The sequence below is a fragment of the Mobula birostris genome, chromosome 11 (assembly GCF_030028105.1).
Source record: "Mobula birostris isolate sMobBir1 chromosome 11, sMobBir1.hap1, whole genome shotgun sequence".
Taxonomy (NCBI): Eukaryota; Metazoa; Chordata; class Chondrichthyes; order Myliobatiformes; family Myliobatidae; genus Mobula; species Mobula birostris.
Window position 1 is genome coordinate 107170183 of NC_092380.1, and position 12986 is coordinate 107183168.

The 12986-nt window shown below is 40.4% G+C and overlaps 1 long non-coding RNA gene across 1 annotated transcript in view; it reads right to left on the minus strand.

Annotated features, from left to right (window-relative positions):
- LOC140205297 (uncharacterized) overlaps positions 1 to 12908 on the minus strand; it is a 54359-nt gene extending 41451 nt beyond the window's left edge. The window contains exons 1-2 of the long non-coding RNA XR_011887813.1: positions 12809 to 12908; positions 10693 to 10800 (exon numbers count right to left, since the gene is read on the minus strand). This is a non-coding gene — a long non-coding RNA (uncharacterized lncRNA). The remainder of the gene's footprint in view (positions 1 to 10692; positions 10801 to 12808) is intronic.
- Positions 12909 to 12986: the final 78 nt, after the last annotated feature.

Sequence of the window (12986 nt, forward strand, 5' to 3'; positions counted from 1 at the left end):
CAACAAGCTCACCCTCATTCTTCTCAACTCCAGTGAGTACAGACCCAGCACCATCAAACATCTCCAACAATCTCCATATAAGTCACTGGACTCCCCGATTCGATTCCAAGATAAACCTGGTACAGGATCTGAGAGCCTATTCCCAGCTGACAAATGCCATTGGCATACAGCCACCCCACCCCACTGCATTCTCTCCAGGCGAGTGGACCATGGCCTTGTCTGCCCACTCATACGGAATAAAGTGAAGGAATTTCCTTGGCATTTGGGCCAGCTTTTAATCCTCAGCCAATATGATTAAAACCAATTAACTGATCATCTTATATGGTTGTGGGATCTCAGAATGTACAAATTTCCTGCCTTTTTTTACAATAGTGAATATGATTCAGAGGTTATTAGTTGGTGCTTTGAGATGTCCTGAGGTTGTAACAGGTGCTAGATAAATGCAGGTTATGTTCCCCTGACAGGCAGAGTACCATTGTTAAAAAATTGTCTACTGCTAGCAGACTTGGTGGGATAGCTATTCTGAATCTAATAAATATTTTCTATGATGAAATTTAAGTGATCTTTTCCCTGTGTTTCTCTTACCCCTCCCTCCACCTTTTAATTCTACTCCTCAGCTTTTTTTCTCCAGTCCTGCCGAAGGGTTTTGGCCTAAAACGTCAACTGTACTTTTTCCCATAGATACTACCTGCTGATTTCCTCCAGCATTTTCTGTGTGTTGCTCATTTTCCCTGTGTCGTTACTTTTTAAAACTTCAACTAAGGATTAAAGAGATCTTTATAACATTAGCTTCATTTGTCACATGTGCTGTACATTGAAACATACAGAGAAATACATTGTTTTGTGCCAACGGCCAACACAGTCTACAGGGGGCACGGGGGCAGCCCGCAAACGTCGCCTTGCTTCTGGCGCCAACATATCATGCCCACGAGCTACCAACCCTGGCCCTACATGCTGGAATGCGAGAGGAAGAAACCCACAGTGGTCAGAATCAAACCCCAATCTGTGATCGTAAGGCGATTGCACTGACCATTACACTGCCATGCATCTTTATCAAACTGCCTCTTTCAGAGCAAATGGGCATGTAGTGCAACATCTTTGCATCAATATTCAAGCAGGTTTGTGAGATCATCTTTTCCATGAACACATGACTCCCATTGCACTATTTATTTATTTTTGTGACTTATTTTTATGTCTTGCACTGTACCTCCGCAGCCAAACAAACACATTTCATTGCACACTGTACACCAGCGATAATAAACCTGATTCTGATTCACCTGGAATGGCTCATGCTGACACAGACCTTCACCACTGGTAGTCAGAATCTGCTGTCCAGGTGAGCTTCATTCTCCTAAAGTCACAAAGCCCATTGCAGGTGATTTAGTCCCTCAAACTGGAGCTGCTTCAGCTGGTGTGAACATAGAGCTTTGTATTGGCAATGGCTAATACGGGAGAACATACATTTTAGGAGATAGGAGGAAAGTGTTGGCTAGTGTTAGAGGGAGGTTTTTTTTGACACATACTAGGAAGTACACGGTGTGGTAAATTTTGAATGGACGATGAACCAGCCCATGAACACTACCTCACTCTCTGTTTGTACACTGATTTAATTTTTAAATATATATATGTAATATGCATTAAACAAACAATAAATTACAATAAGAAATATCTTGTATTTGAGGTACAGGAGCCTAAAGACACACACTCTATGTTTTAGGAACAATGTCCTCCCCTCCTCCATTAGATTTATGAATGGACAATCAACTCATGTACGCTACTGCAATATTTTTTCTTTTTTTCCTCTATGTTTGCATTATTTATTTAATTTAATTTTAAAATGTATTTCTTATTGTAATTTATAGTTTGTTTTTTTTAATTATGTATTGCAATGCACTGCTGCTGCAAAACAACAAACTTCACGACATATGCCAGTGCTAATAAACCTGGTTCTGATTCTGAGGTATACTGCAGTACGGAGGAATCAGGATCAGAATCAGATTTAATATCATTGTCATAACACAGGAAATTTGTAGTTTTGTGACAGCAATACATAATAATTTAAAAAGCTATACATTACTATAAGAAAATTAAACTCAATAAGTAGTGTAAAAAAAAGAGCAAAAAAAAAAGTGAGGTAGTGAACTTGGGTTCATTGTCCATTCAGAAATCTGACAGCAGAGGTGAAGAAGCTTTTCCTGAAATGTTGAGTGTTTGTCTTCAGGCTCCTGTACCTCCTCCTTGATGGCAGCAATGAGAAGAGGGCTTGTTCTGGGTGATGGGGGTCCTTAATGATGGATGCCATGTTTTTTGAGGCATCACCTTTTGAAGGTGTCCTTGATACTGGGGAGGCGAGTGCTCGTGACGGGGAGTCGCCTGAACATTCATTGATGTGTTCATTTGAGATGAAGAAAAAATTACCAGTGATCTAATAGACATGTTTAGGATGATCTGAGGATTTGATAAGATTGATAAAGTGAAAGCATTTCATTGAGTTGCAGAGTTCAGAATTAGGAAGCATAACCTTAAGATTAGCTCTAAACTTTTCAAGTTTTAAGCTCACCTATCATCTATACTCCTCCCCCCCCCACCCCATCTTCGTATTCTTCCCTCCTCCTTTCGAGTCCTGATGAAGACTCAAAATATCAACGGTTTATTCCTCTCCATAGATGCTGCTTGACCTGCTGAGTTCCTCCAGCATTTTGTGTGTGTTACTTCTTTGTACAAAGGGTGGTGGAAGTGTAGGGCTCTCTTCCCAAAAAGCTACCAAGGCCGTATTTTTCATGGTTTTTTTGAGAGTGAGGAGGAATCAAAGGGCCACACAGTTCTGAAACAGACGGTACAGATCAGCAGGCACCTGCTTCTTCTAATCTTTTACGAAATCCAAGCCCATTTAGTAGGTGGAATGTTCATTTAAACATTTCAGAACAGGTGGATGTTTTTTTTTGTTAAGTAGAATAAAAATTTGCCAAGTAAATACATGGAGTTAAGATACAGACCCTAATAATCTTGTTGAATGATGGAATGGGTTTGACAACCTGATTGGTCTACTTCTGTTTCATTATTCCTAAGAAACTTAACGAGTCCAGAACATTCTTTTGCAATTGTATAGTATGAAATCTCCATCCATCATGAAAAACTGGCAGAACACCAAATATGCATTCCATTTTGTTTGTTAAAAAGCCCTGTGTAACTAAATCACTACTTAAATGTTTAATAAAATAGCTGTATTTTTAACTACCATCCTGCAGAAACAGAGGAACCATCTTATCTACTCTTCCTTAGTTTATAGAACATACAAGAAGGTTAAATACACTCAGTGGCCACTTTATTAGATACACCAGTACACCTGCTTGTTAATGAAAATATGTAATCAGCCAATCATATGGCAGCAACTCAATGCATAAAAGCATGCAGGCATGGTGAAGAGGTTCAGACCAAACATCAGAACGGGAAACAAGTTGTGGTATTGTTGCACTGTTGTAACTATATGTTATAATTATTTGGTTTTGTCAGTTTTTTCAGTCTTGGTCTGTCCTGTGTTTTGTGATATCACACCGGAGGAAATATTGTATCATTTCTTAATGCATGCATTATTAATTGACAATAAAAGAGGACTACATGTCTTCATAATTTAAAAAATGTGTTCTAAGTGACTTTGATTGTGGAATGATTGTTGGTACCAGATGGGGTGGTTTGAGTATCTCAGAAACTGCTAACCTCCTGGGATTTTCACACCCAACAGTCTCTAGAGTTTACAAAGAATGATGAGAAAAACAAAAAACATCCAGTGAGCATCAACTCTGTGGATGAAAGCACCTTGTTAAGGAGAGAGGTCAGAGGAGAATGGCCAAACTGGTTCAAACTGACAGGAAGGCGACAGTAACTCAAATAGCCAGACGTTACAACAGTGGCGTGCAGAAGAGCATCTCTGAATGCACAACTCATTGAACCTTGAAGTGGATGAGTTTCAACAACAGAAGACCACACTAATTTCCACTTCTATACCTAATAAAGTGGCCAGTGAGTGTATTTAATTTCAGTTAGTTCCCGATTAGGACACAGTAAATTGTAACTGTGACTTTCCCTGGCATGTACACTGAACTGGAATCAGCTGGCAAACATTTGAAATTCAGTTCACTGGACTGTTTGACTAGCATAAAGGTAAAGTGATTTAACTTGCATTTTTTTTAAGTAGAATGAGGACCACATCACTTTCACGTCAAGTAAAAACAAAATGCTCGAAATCCACAGCTATTCATTTGGCATTGGTTGAAAGAAAAATATCTTAATGTGTTCAGTTTATTCAGGAATCAAGATTCAAGTTGATTTGTCACGTATACATTGAAGCACCCTGTGAAATGCACACAACCCGAGGATGAGCTGGGGAGCAGCCCCCAAATGCCACTACACATTCCAGCACCAACATAGTATGCCCACAATACTCAACAGAACAACACCAATCACGACAAAATAGAACGCTGTTCGTATCCATCCTTGTAAGAACATTATCAACCTGTGAATCTCGCTGTGATTGATTTGGTCTCCATGTTTTCTAGCCCACCGCAAGTTTCAAAAATTCAGTTGTGCTGTCTTTTGTGAATTCTTAATATTGTTGAAGGCCATATGCAAATGCAAGTTTTATATTATTTAATGGTCAATGCAGAGATTTTTATATTTGCTCACTGTTTTGATACTTACGTGGAAAAGACTCCAAAGTGATAAAAATACTTTTTAATAAAAGGTGGCTGGACAGAGTGATGGCTTATGGGATATTATTCTACCATCCCTAGCACTTGGGTTTGATTCTTTTGCAGAATGAGGCTCTGTGCTTCTTGCTGTGACCCCCTTTCTCTCTTGACTTCCTTCTTAATTTATTGCACTTACCTCAGTGAAACTCGGTCTTATTTCACTGAGTATCTCCATAAGCACCTTTCTCCGGAAGGAATCCACCTGCAGGAAACATTTTGACCAGACCAGACCTGAGGCAACAGTAGGATGATGTGGTAGCACATGCTAGAGGTGTGGAAATGATGGTGCAGGAAGATAGCGCAGACTTTTTCAAACTCACTGAATTTTTAAGCAAAATAACCTTTATTCATATTTAAATATTATTAGCATGAATAAACCGTTCAATGCCTTTTCATTCTTTGCGTTCAGAGCCAATATGTTTTGTACTGTTCTTTTTCATTCCTACACATTGTGGATGTGGAGAAGATGTTTTCTATAGTGGGGGTAGTCTAGGATCAGCGGGCACAGTCTCAGAATAGAGGGATATCCATTTAGAACAGGGATGAGGAGAAAGTTCTTTAGCCAGAGTATAGTGAATCTGTGGAATTCATCGCCACAGATGGCTGTGGAGGCCAAGTCATTAGGTATATTTAAAATGGACATTAATAGATTCTTTATTAGTAAGGATGTCAAAGGATAAATGGGGTTGAAGGAGATAATCAATCAGCCATTCAGGAATGACGGAGCAGACTCCAAGGGCTGAATGGCTTAATGCTACCCCTATACCTTATAGTCTGATGGTCTGCCACTCATATGGCCCCGTCAGGTGGTACACCACTATAATTGAAGGGCTTCCTCAATCAACCGTGCCCCTCCCTCTCCAGCAGCAGTAAAACTCTGCACTGTGGTGCTTCCCCACCAAGCCCTTGCAATGGCTGCATCAAGCCTCAGTGTGTCCCTCAGGCCATACTCGTGCAGCCTGGACTGCGCCAGTTGATGGCATGTTCAAAGTCATTGTATGTGAGCAGAGATTACAGAATGATGTATTAATACTGAGAACTTTTCATCTTAGAGTAAACTGCAATCTGTCAGGCCACTTTTTAACTTTTGGCTGTTTCTTTCTCCCTTATTAGGTCTTAGAATTATATTCCTTTAGCTGAGTTTACACTCGGTCCATCTCTTCCTTGACATTCCTGGCTTTATCAGTTCCAGAAATGAATAAAGGAGTTACAACGAGTTGGTCTAGTAATGAAGTGAGACCACGAGAAAAGCAAATTAATGAATTCAAACCTTCCTTGGATTAAATACAGGAGATTCTGCAGATGCTAGAATTCCAGAGCAATGCTGGGAGGACTTATCCTTGGAAATGAATAAACAGTTGACGTTTTGGGCTGAGACCCTTCATCGGGATCAGAAAGGAAGGGGGAAGAAGCGGGAATAAGAAAGTGGGCGGGGGAGGGAAAGGAGTACAGGCTGGCAAGTGATAGGTGAGGGGGAAGAGGAGTGGGTGGGTGAGGATCGTTGGAGAAGCTGGGTGGGGATTGGTGGAAGAGGTAAAGGGCTGAAAAAGAAGGAATCTGATAAGAGAGTGGATTATATTTTTGATATGAAATCAATTAATTTTTAGGTCAGAGTTTTTGTTATCACAGCTGCCTTGAAACAGGATTACAGAATATGAAGGGATATCAATTTGAGTTAAAGACATACAAACAAGCCGTAATTTTAAATGATCTGTTTTATGTGGATTGGCACAGTAGCAGGGTGGTTAGTGTAATGCTATTACAGCGCCAGAAACCCAGGTTCGATTCCTACCACTGCCTGTAAGGAGTTTCTACATTCTCCCTGTCTCTGTGTGGGTTTCTTCCGGGTGCTCTGGTTTCCTCCCACATACGTTTCAAAGACGTACAGGTTAGCAAGTTGTGGACATGCTATATTGGTACCACAAACATGGTGACACTTGTGGGCCAGCCACAGCATGTTGGAATGTGTTGGTCATTAACGCAAACAACACATTTCACTGTATGTTTTGATGGACGTGTGACAAATAAAGCTAATGTTTAGTCCTTAAAAAAATCTTTAAAGCAAGCATACAACAATAAGCTAATTGAAATTTGATGAACTTTGGCAAATTTGCATGGTTCATTTGTAAATGAACAATAAGCATTTTGTAAGCAATGTAATTCCAATTTTTACTTATGCATTTGTATACAAATTATGCATATTCCAGTGCAATGGAGAGACAATACAGTCAATTACTGTAAGGATTTTAAGGTATTGCACTGTACTGCTGCTGCAAAACAGCAAATTTCATGACATGATAGTGATAATAAACATGATTCTGATTGCACATGTTCACCTAACTCTGATATATTATCAAAGATTTTGTCTTTCCAATAAAAAAAATTAAACTGCCCTCAGTTGCAAGTAAGCATTAAAGAGTGACCTCTCTGCTAACACTCCTGAAATTAGATTGTCAAAATATTACTATTTTGCTTTTGGGTGACCATACCATACAACAAATCAACAATTATATTCCTACAGTGTCCAACAGTGGGCCATTCGACCCATTTGGTACAGGCTGTATTGAGCTCTCCTCCCAATCTTAGTACTCCAACGCACAGTGGTGATGTCACCAAGCAAAAATAACTCATTTGGAATATACACAGCGAAACAAAATAGCCCTGATCTCAATTAAAATCTTTCTTTTTAAGAAGATGGAGGTATTTCCATGTTTGTCAATTGTCTGAACAAATGAGGAATAAATGAAAACAGATAACGCTGCAAACACTCTGTGGTTCAGGCAGCATCAGTGATTGTTACATATCAAATGGACTTTATTAGCTGTAACACAGTTCGGAATATCCTTAAGTTGTGAAAACAAGTAAAATATTGTATGTAGTAAATACTGAATATTTACTTACAAAGCAAGTAATACTACCTGCAGTATCAAGGCAGCAACTGGAATTTACCCATGAGGCCATCTCTATGGAGATACAGGTATACCTGCATTAGACAGACCCAGTCTCAACATTAGATGCACAATTTCCCAGTTGTTGGAGTTAGACCCAGACTAACAAGTCCCAGGGGTTGCCAACAGCCACACTATATATCCAAGCTCAAGCTTCTCCTGCCAGCAGATAGACCGGAGAGATGCCTCCGTCAACACGGGCTTTGATGTCAATTAAAAATACTGCATTTGTTGGAAATCTGAAATTTAAAATACAGGGAATTGGAAACACACAGCATGTTAGGTGGTAATTGTGCAGAGTAACACACACACAAAAATTGCTGGAGGAACTCAACAGATCAGGCAGTATCTAATGAGGGGAATGAACAGTCGACATTTCAGCCGAAATCCATCATGCCTTCATCAGGATTTCCAGCGTCTGCAGAATCTCAAACACGAGAAAGTCAGCAGATTCTGGAAATCCAAAGCCACACGCGCAAAATGCTGAAGGAACTCAGTAGGTCAGGTAACATTTATGGAAAAGAGTAAACATTGGACGTTTCGGGCAGGACTCAATTGTGTTTAATATTTGTGCAGTTGACTTTCCAGGTTCAAGATTTTCCGTATTAACTTTTTGCTTCTCTCCACTGATGTCCCTAACCAACTGGGCATTTTCTCATTTTATCCCAGTTTCCAGCTGCAAGGTGCAGTTGCACTTTAAAGTTTAGATTGACGAGAGGAGATGTCGGATATCCCGCCACTTCGTCCCCACTGTTACAAACGTTGCATTTAACTTTCCTTCACCACCTGATAGAACCAGTGGATGATTTTCTACCACCGCCTCTTAGTGATAAGAACCGGGGATTCTCGGAAAGAAACTCAGGCGGTTACTAGCCGGTGTACCATCCACGCATTCTGGACGTTTGAGGTTTAGCCACTGGGCTCCGCACATTCCCAGGGCACTCGAGCTGGGAATTCGGAATTCTAACCATTTCAAAATGTGGCTGCGACCAGTGCTCGCCGTTTCTTGGCGGTGGCGGGCGGGGTAAATTCCTGCAACCCCTCCCCATCCTTTGTTTTATCCAAGTTTTGTTTCATTCAGCTTTGAGGCAACTGCGACCTTGCGCTAAAGCTCCGATCACATCGTGCATTGGCGCAACGTTGCTCTTTAGAAAACTGCAATTTTGCCCTTGGAACGTCGCAAGCAAGTCTGCAATTTTCCGACAGAGCAAAGCGCAAAATTTGGACCAAGCATTTAAATTCTTTGAAATAGTCTAACATTGCACGGGGAACCTTGCTTGACAATTCCCCCATCCAGACCAAGACTTTGCTTTACAACTTAAATGCTATGTAAAACGTACACAGCCCCACAATCTCACTCACACACCCCCTTAACATCAGAGGAATTTCGCTGGAGAAGAGTTAAGAGATTCCTTTTGATGCTCCCATAAGCTCCACAAATGGCAATTCGTCGACCCCCTTCATCTTTCGCTCACCCCGACAGCCCTTAAATAAAAGGCCCGGAACGGTGGCGTAAAAAAGTTGTCGATTTCCTTTGGTTCTAAACACTGTAGAAATGAATAGATGACGGGTAGTGTGTTCAAAGTTCAAAGTAAATTTATTACCAACGTACGTATATGTCACGATATATAATCCCGAGATTCATTTTCTTGCAGGCATTTGCAGTAGAACAAAGAAATACAATAGAATCAATGAAAAACTACACACAAAAACTGACAAACAACAGAGTACAAAAGAAGACAGACTGTGCAGATGCAAAATATTATTAATTTATAAATAAATGGATAAATAATACTGAGAGCATGAGTCGTCGAGTCCTTGAAATTGTGTTCCTAGGATGTGCTCACTGATTAGAGGAATTGATTTAACCATGCGGATTGACTCTGTCGTTAAAACATGCTCAGTTCTGTTAAAATTTGAGATTTTACTCGTAGTAAATAATTTACAAAAAAGACTCGGGTTTTGTGCAATAACTTGAAAGGTGAACCGATTGTCTTCTGGAGAACGTGGAAACAGGGCGCAGTGTCCAGCCGCCTGAGGAGAAGGGCGTACATCGTCTCACGCGCAGCCGTGCTAACGGGTTACTGTACTTCGATCGGGGCGATGGAATATCATTTGAAGAGATGGGGCGAGGGGGTCCTTAACGCTCTTTGCAATGAGTTCAGAACGGGGGGGACTGAACGAAAAGAGGTTCTCTGAACGAAGAGATTCAGTCGCAAACTTCGATTTGGTGCCGTAATAGTTTACGGGTTCTGAAAATCGACTAAGCGCAATTGAAAACAAAATGTCAAATTGCACTAAGGATGTGGGTTAGAGGCGGGGGAGGAGGTCCCGAGAAGGCGATGCAAGTTGCAAATGCCTCTCCGAATAACATATTGAGACAGCAGCGAGTTCAGTGATTCTTGGGTAAACTAGGCGCAACCCAATCCCCCTTCCCGTACCGAGCGCCTCAGACACTACCTATATACAGGTTTTAGTATTCCCAATGCACGCGAAAATGAATTTGCTCTTGGACAATGCTCCAGCTCTCTGCCACTCTCGCTCTACCGACAACACTGCCATTTTAAAGTGTTTATTTTTGTGTGATTAATTCTGAGTTGCAAACATATCAACCCAGCTTTCTGCACACTCTCTCTCGCCAAAGGATCATTTCAAATTCATCACCCCGCCATTCCTCAACCTGCAAGATTCGTTCTTAATCTAGTTTTTATTCGCTTTAAACAAAGGAAAAAAGAGCTTCAAATCATTCGAAGTTTTAAGTTGCAATCTTAAGTTTCACCATTCAATTTGGATTTTTGATTAAATTAATATTTCCCGTTTTAAATTTTCTCCGTATTTTTTCTTAGCTAGTCGTTTAAAAACAATCAAACGCTTAAAATATTTTAAAATAATTTTGAAGTGTTTTACTTTCTATGGGGAATTATACCTATTTCCCCCCCAGATAACCCGACGCGTTCACATTTGGTTAAGCTTGTGAGTTACAAAATCCGTCGTACACCTGGCCGGTCTGTCTTCCCATTCAAAATCCTCCTGTGTTTTCCTTCCAACTGCAATGCCAGTCCCAAGTCGGAGCAATTTATCGAAGGATCGTGTGGTTTAATTAGCTGTAAGCAAAATAGTAGCAGTAATAGTAATAAAAATCAAAGTGAATTTATTATCAAAGTACGAATATGTCACCACGTACTACCCCTAGATTTCTTGCAGGCATTCACAATAGAACAAAGAAATACAGTAGAATCAGTGGAAAATGACATACAAACTCTGACCGTCAATGTGTATTATAGTTTATTACAGCAATGATTATAATAATTTCAATAAAACATGCAATTATCTGCCATATTATGCGTACAGTTTAACTCGATTTAAAGGTATAACAGAAATCAGCGGGTAGTGACAGAAACAATCTTATTTTTCTTCCTCTTAATCGTATATCAAAATTAAAAAGACGCCCATTTTTAAATTAAAAAGCCATCACTTAATAGATCCAAGCAACACACACTTAATACATCCTCCTGCTCTTAATGTGAGGCGCCGTAGCACATTGAAAAGCCGAGAAATGATCGTGGTCTTTCGGTAGCTTTTTTCTCGCGGATATTGATTAATGCGTCCTTCCCAAACCTTCAGAAAACTATTTTGAACTTTTGATGTGATTATTGTTTTTAGGCCGTAACAATAAAGCCACGGTGCCATTTTGTAACTTCATCGGCACAAGCCTTCATCAGTGTGTCTATGTTCTAGCACAGCATTTGTCTGTGGGTGCTCCGGGGAATATTATTTAAAACGGACCATTCTTCTATCAGTTATTACTGTACAAATTCATAAATATGCATCCTAACAGGTAAAATTGAACATCGCCATTGCCCGACGATTCGAAAATATTATTGTACATCTCGGTTCTAGGTTATAACTTACGAAGGGGGGAAATGTCTGATTTTTACAAATTAATCTTAAGTAACCTGGTTTACACAGTACCGCAACGTTGTTTTACTCTTCAAACATTTTGGCCGTGAAGTTTATGAATGCATGCGATTAGAGCTGCGGTAAGATGTGAATGAATATAATTTACAGCTTAGCGTGTTTCATTTGTGCGTTATACACATTAACGGAGTGCAGGTTCATTTACTGAATTACTCTGTATAATCTTCCACTGATTCCGTCAAACATACTCCACTGCAGTATTGGTTATATGTTAGCAAATTAACACCGCATTTAAAAAAAAACATAAAAGTGTTTGACATAACCGCGCATCTCACACATGTTTCCCTCAACCCTTGGCACTTGCTGTCCGCTGGTGTGGATTTCACCTGTCTGCTAACTCCAATCCCTATTAACCTGAACCACTTATTTTGAAAAGACAACAAATTTAACGAGCTCTGTTTAACTGACCGTCGGATTCCTGGACCGTGTGAAAATTAAAAGGAAAACACGTCAGGCAACAAGTAATCGCCCGCCAGTGGAGACTTCATTAACGTTTTAAATGCCGTTTATACACTGTCCGCTTCTTTAATGGATTGGGGTCTGTCACTTGGAACTGATGCCCCTCTCCTGTTCCATCTCTCTCTCTCTCTCTCTCTCTCTCTCTCTCTCTCTCTCTCTCTCTCTCTCTCTCTCTCACACACACACACACACACACACACACACACACACACACACACACACACACACAAACACACTATAAAGCTAATGATTCATTCATATTTACATCAACCCCTCGTTCCAAATTACCAGCACGCCGGTCAATAACCCCGTCGTGTGCAGGCTAAGATTAGACAATATTCAAGTCAAGTTTTAGCTCCATGTGCCTCGATTTGCAATTAGCTCAGTTTACAGCAAACTATAACACACTGCTTCATAACTGACAGGGACACCAGAACTCATCCCCGAGATGTTACTGGAATTGTGAATTAAGTGATAAAGGATTTTTTTCATTAAAATAAATTATTCTTTGGAATATCAACCACAGGGTTTAAACCTCCAACAAATACCCTGATACGAAGACATAACTTCTTGCAGAGATTATAAACTGCCCGGTTTCGATTTGATACATCTCTCTTCCAGTTCAAAAAGAAATGTTCAAGTAGATTTTGCGGCCGAATGGGCAAGCCCACTTACTCGTCTGATGCGCGGGTTCCGTTTTTGGAAGAAGCTCTTCAGAAAACAAGGGGCAACTTTGATCGAATTCGACTTGGCGTTTCTGACGTGAATGGCAGCCTCATTCAATGTGAGGGCTAAATCCCACCCACCCACCCCATCACCGCCGCTCCTACAACCCCCACCCTTCCTCCTTTTC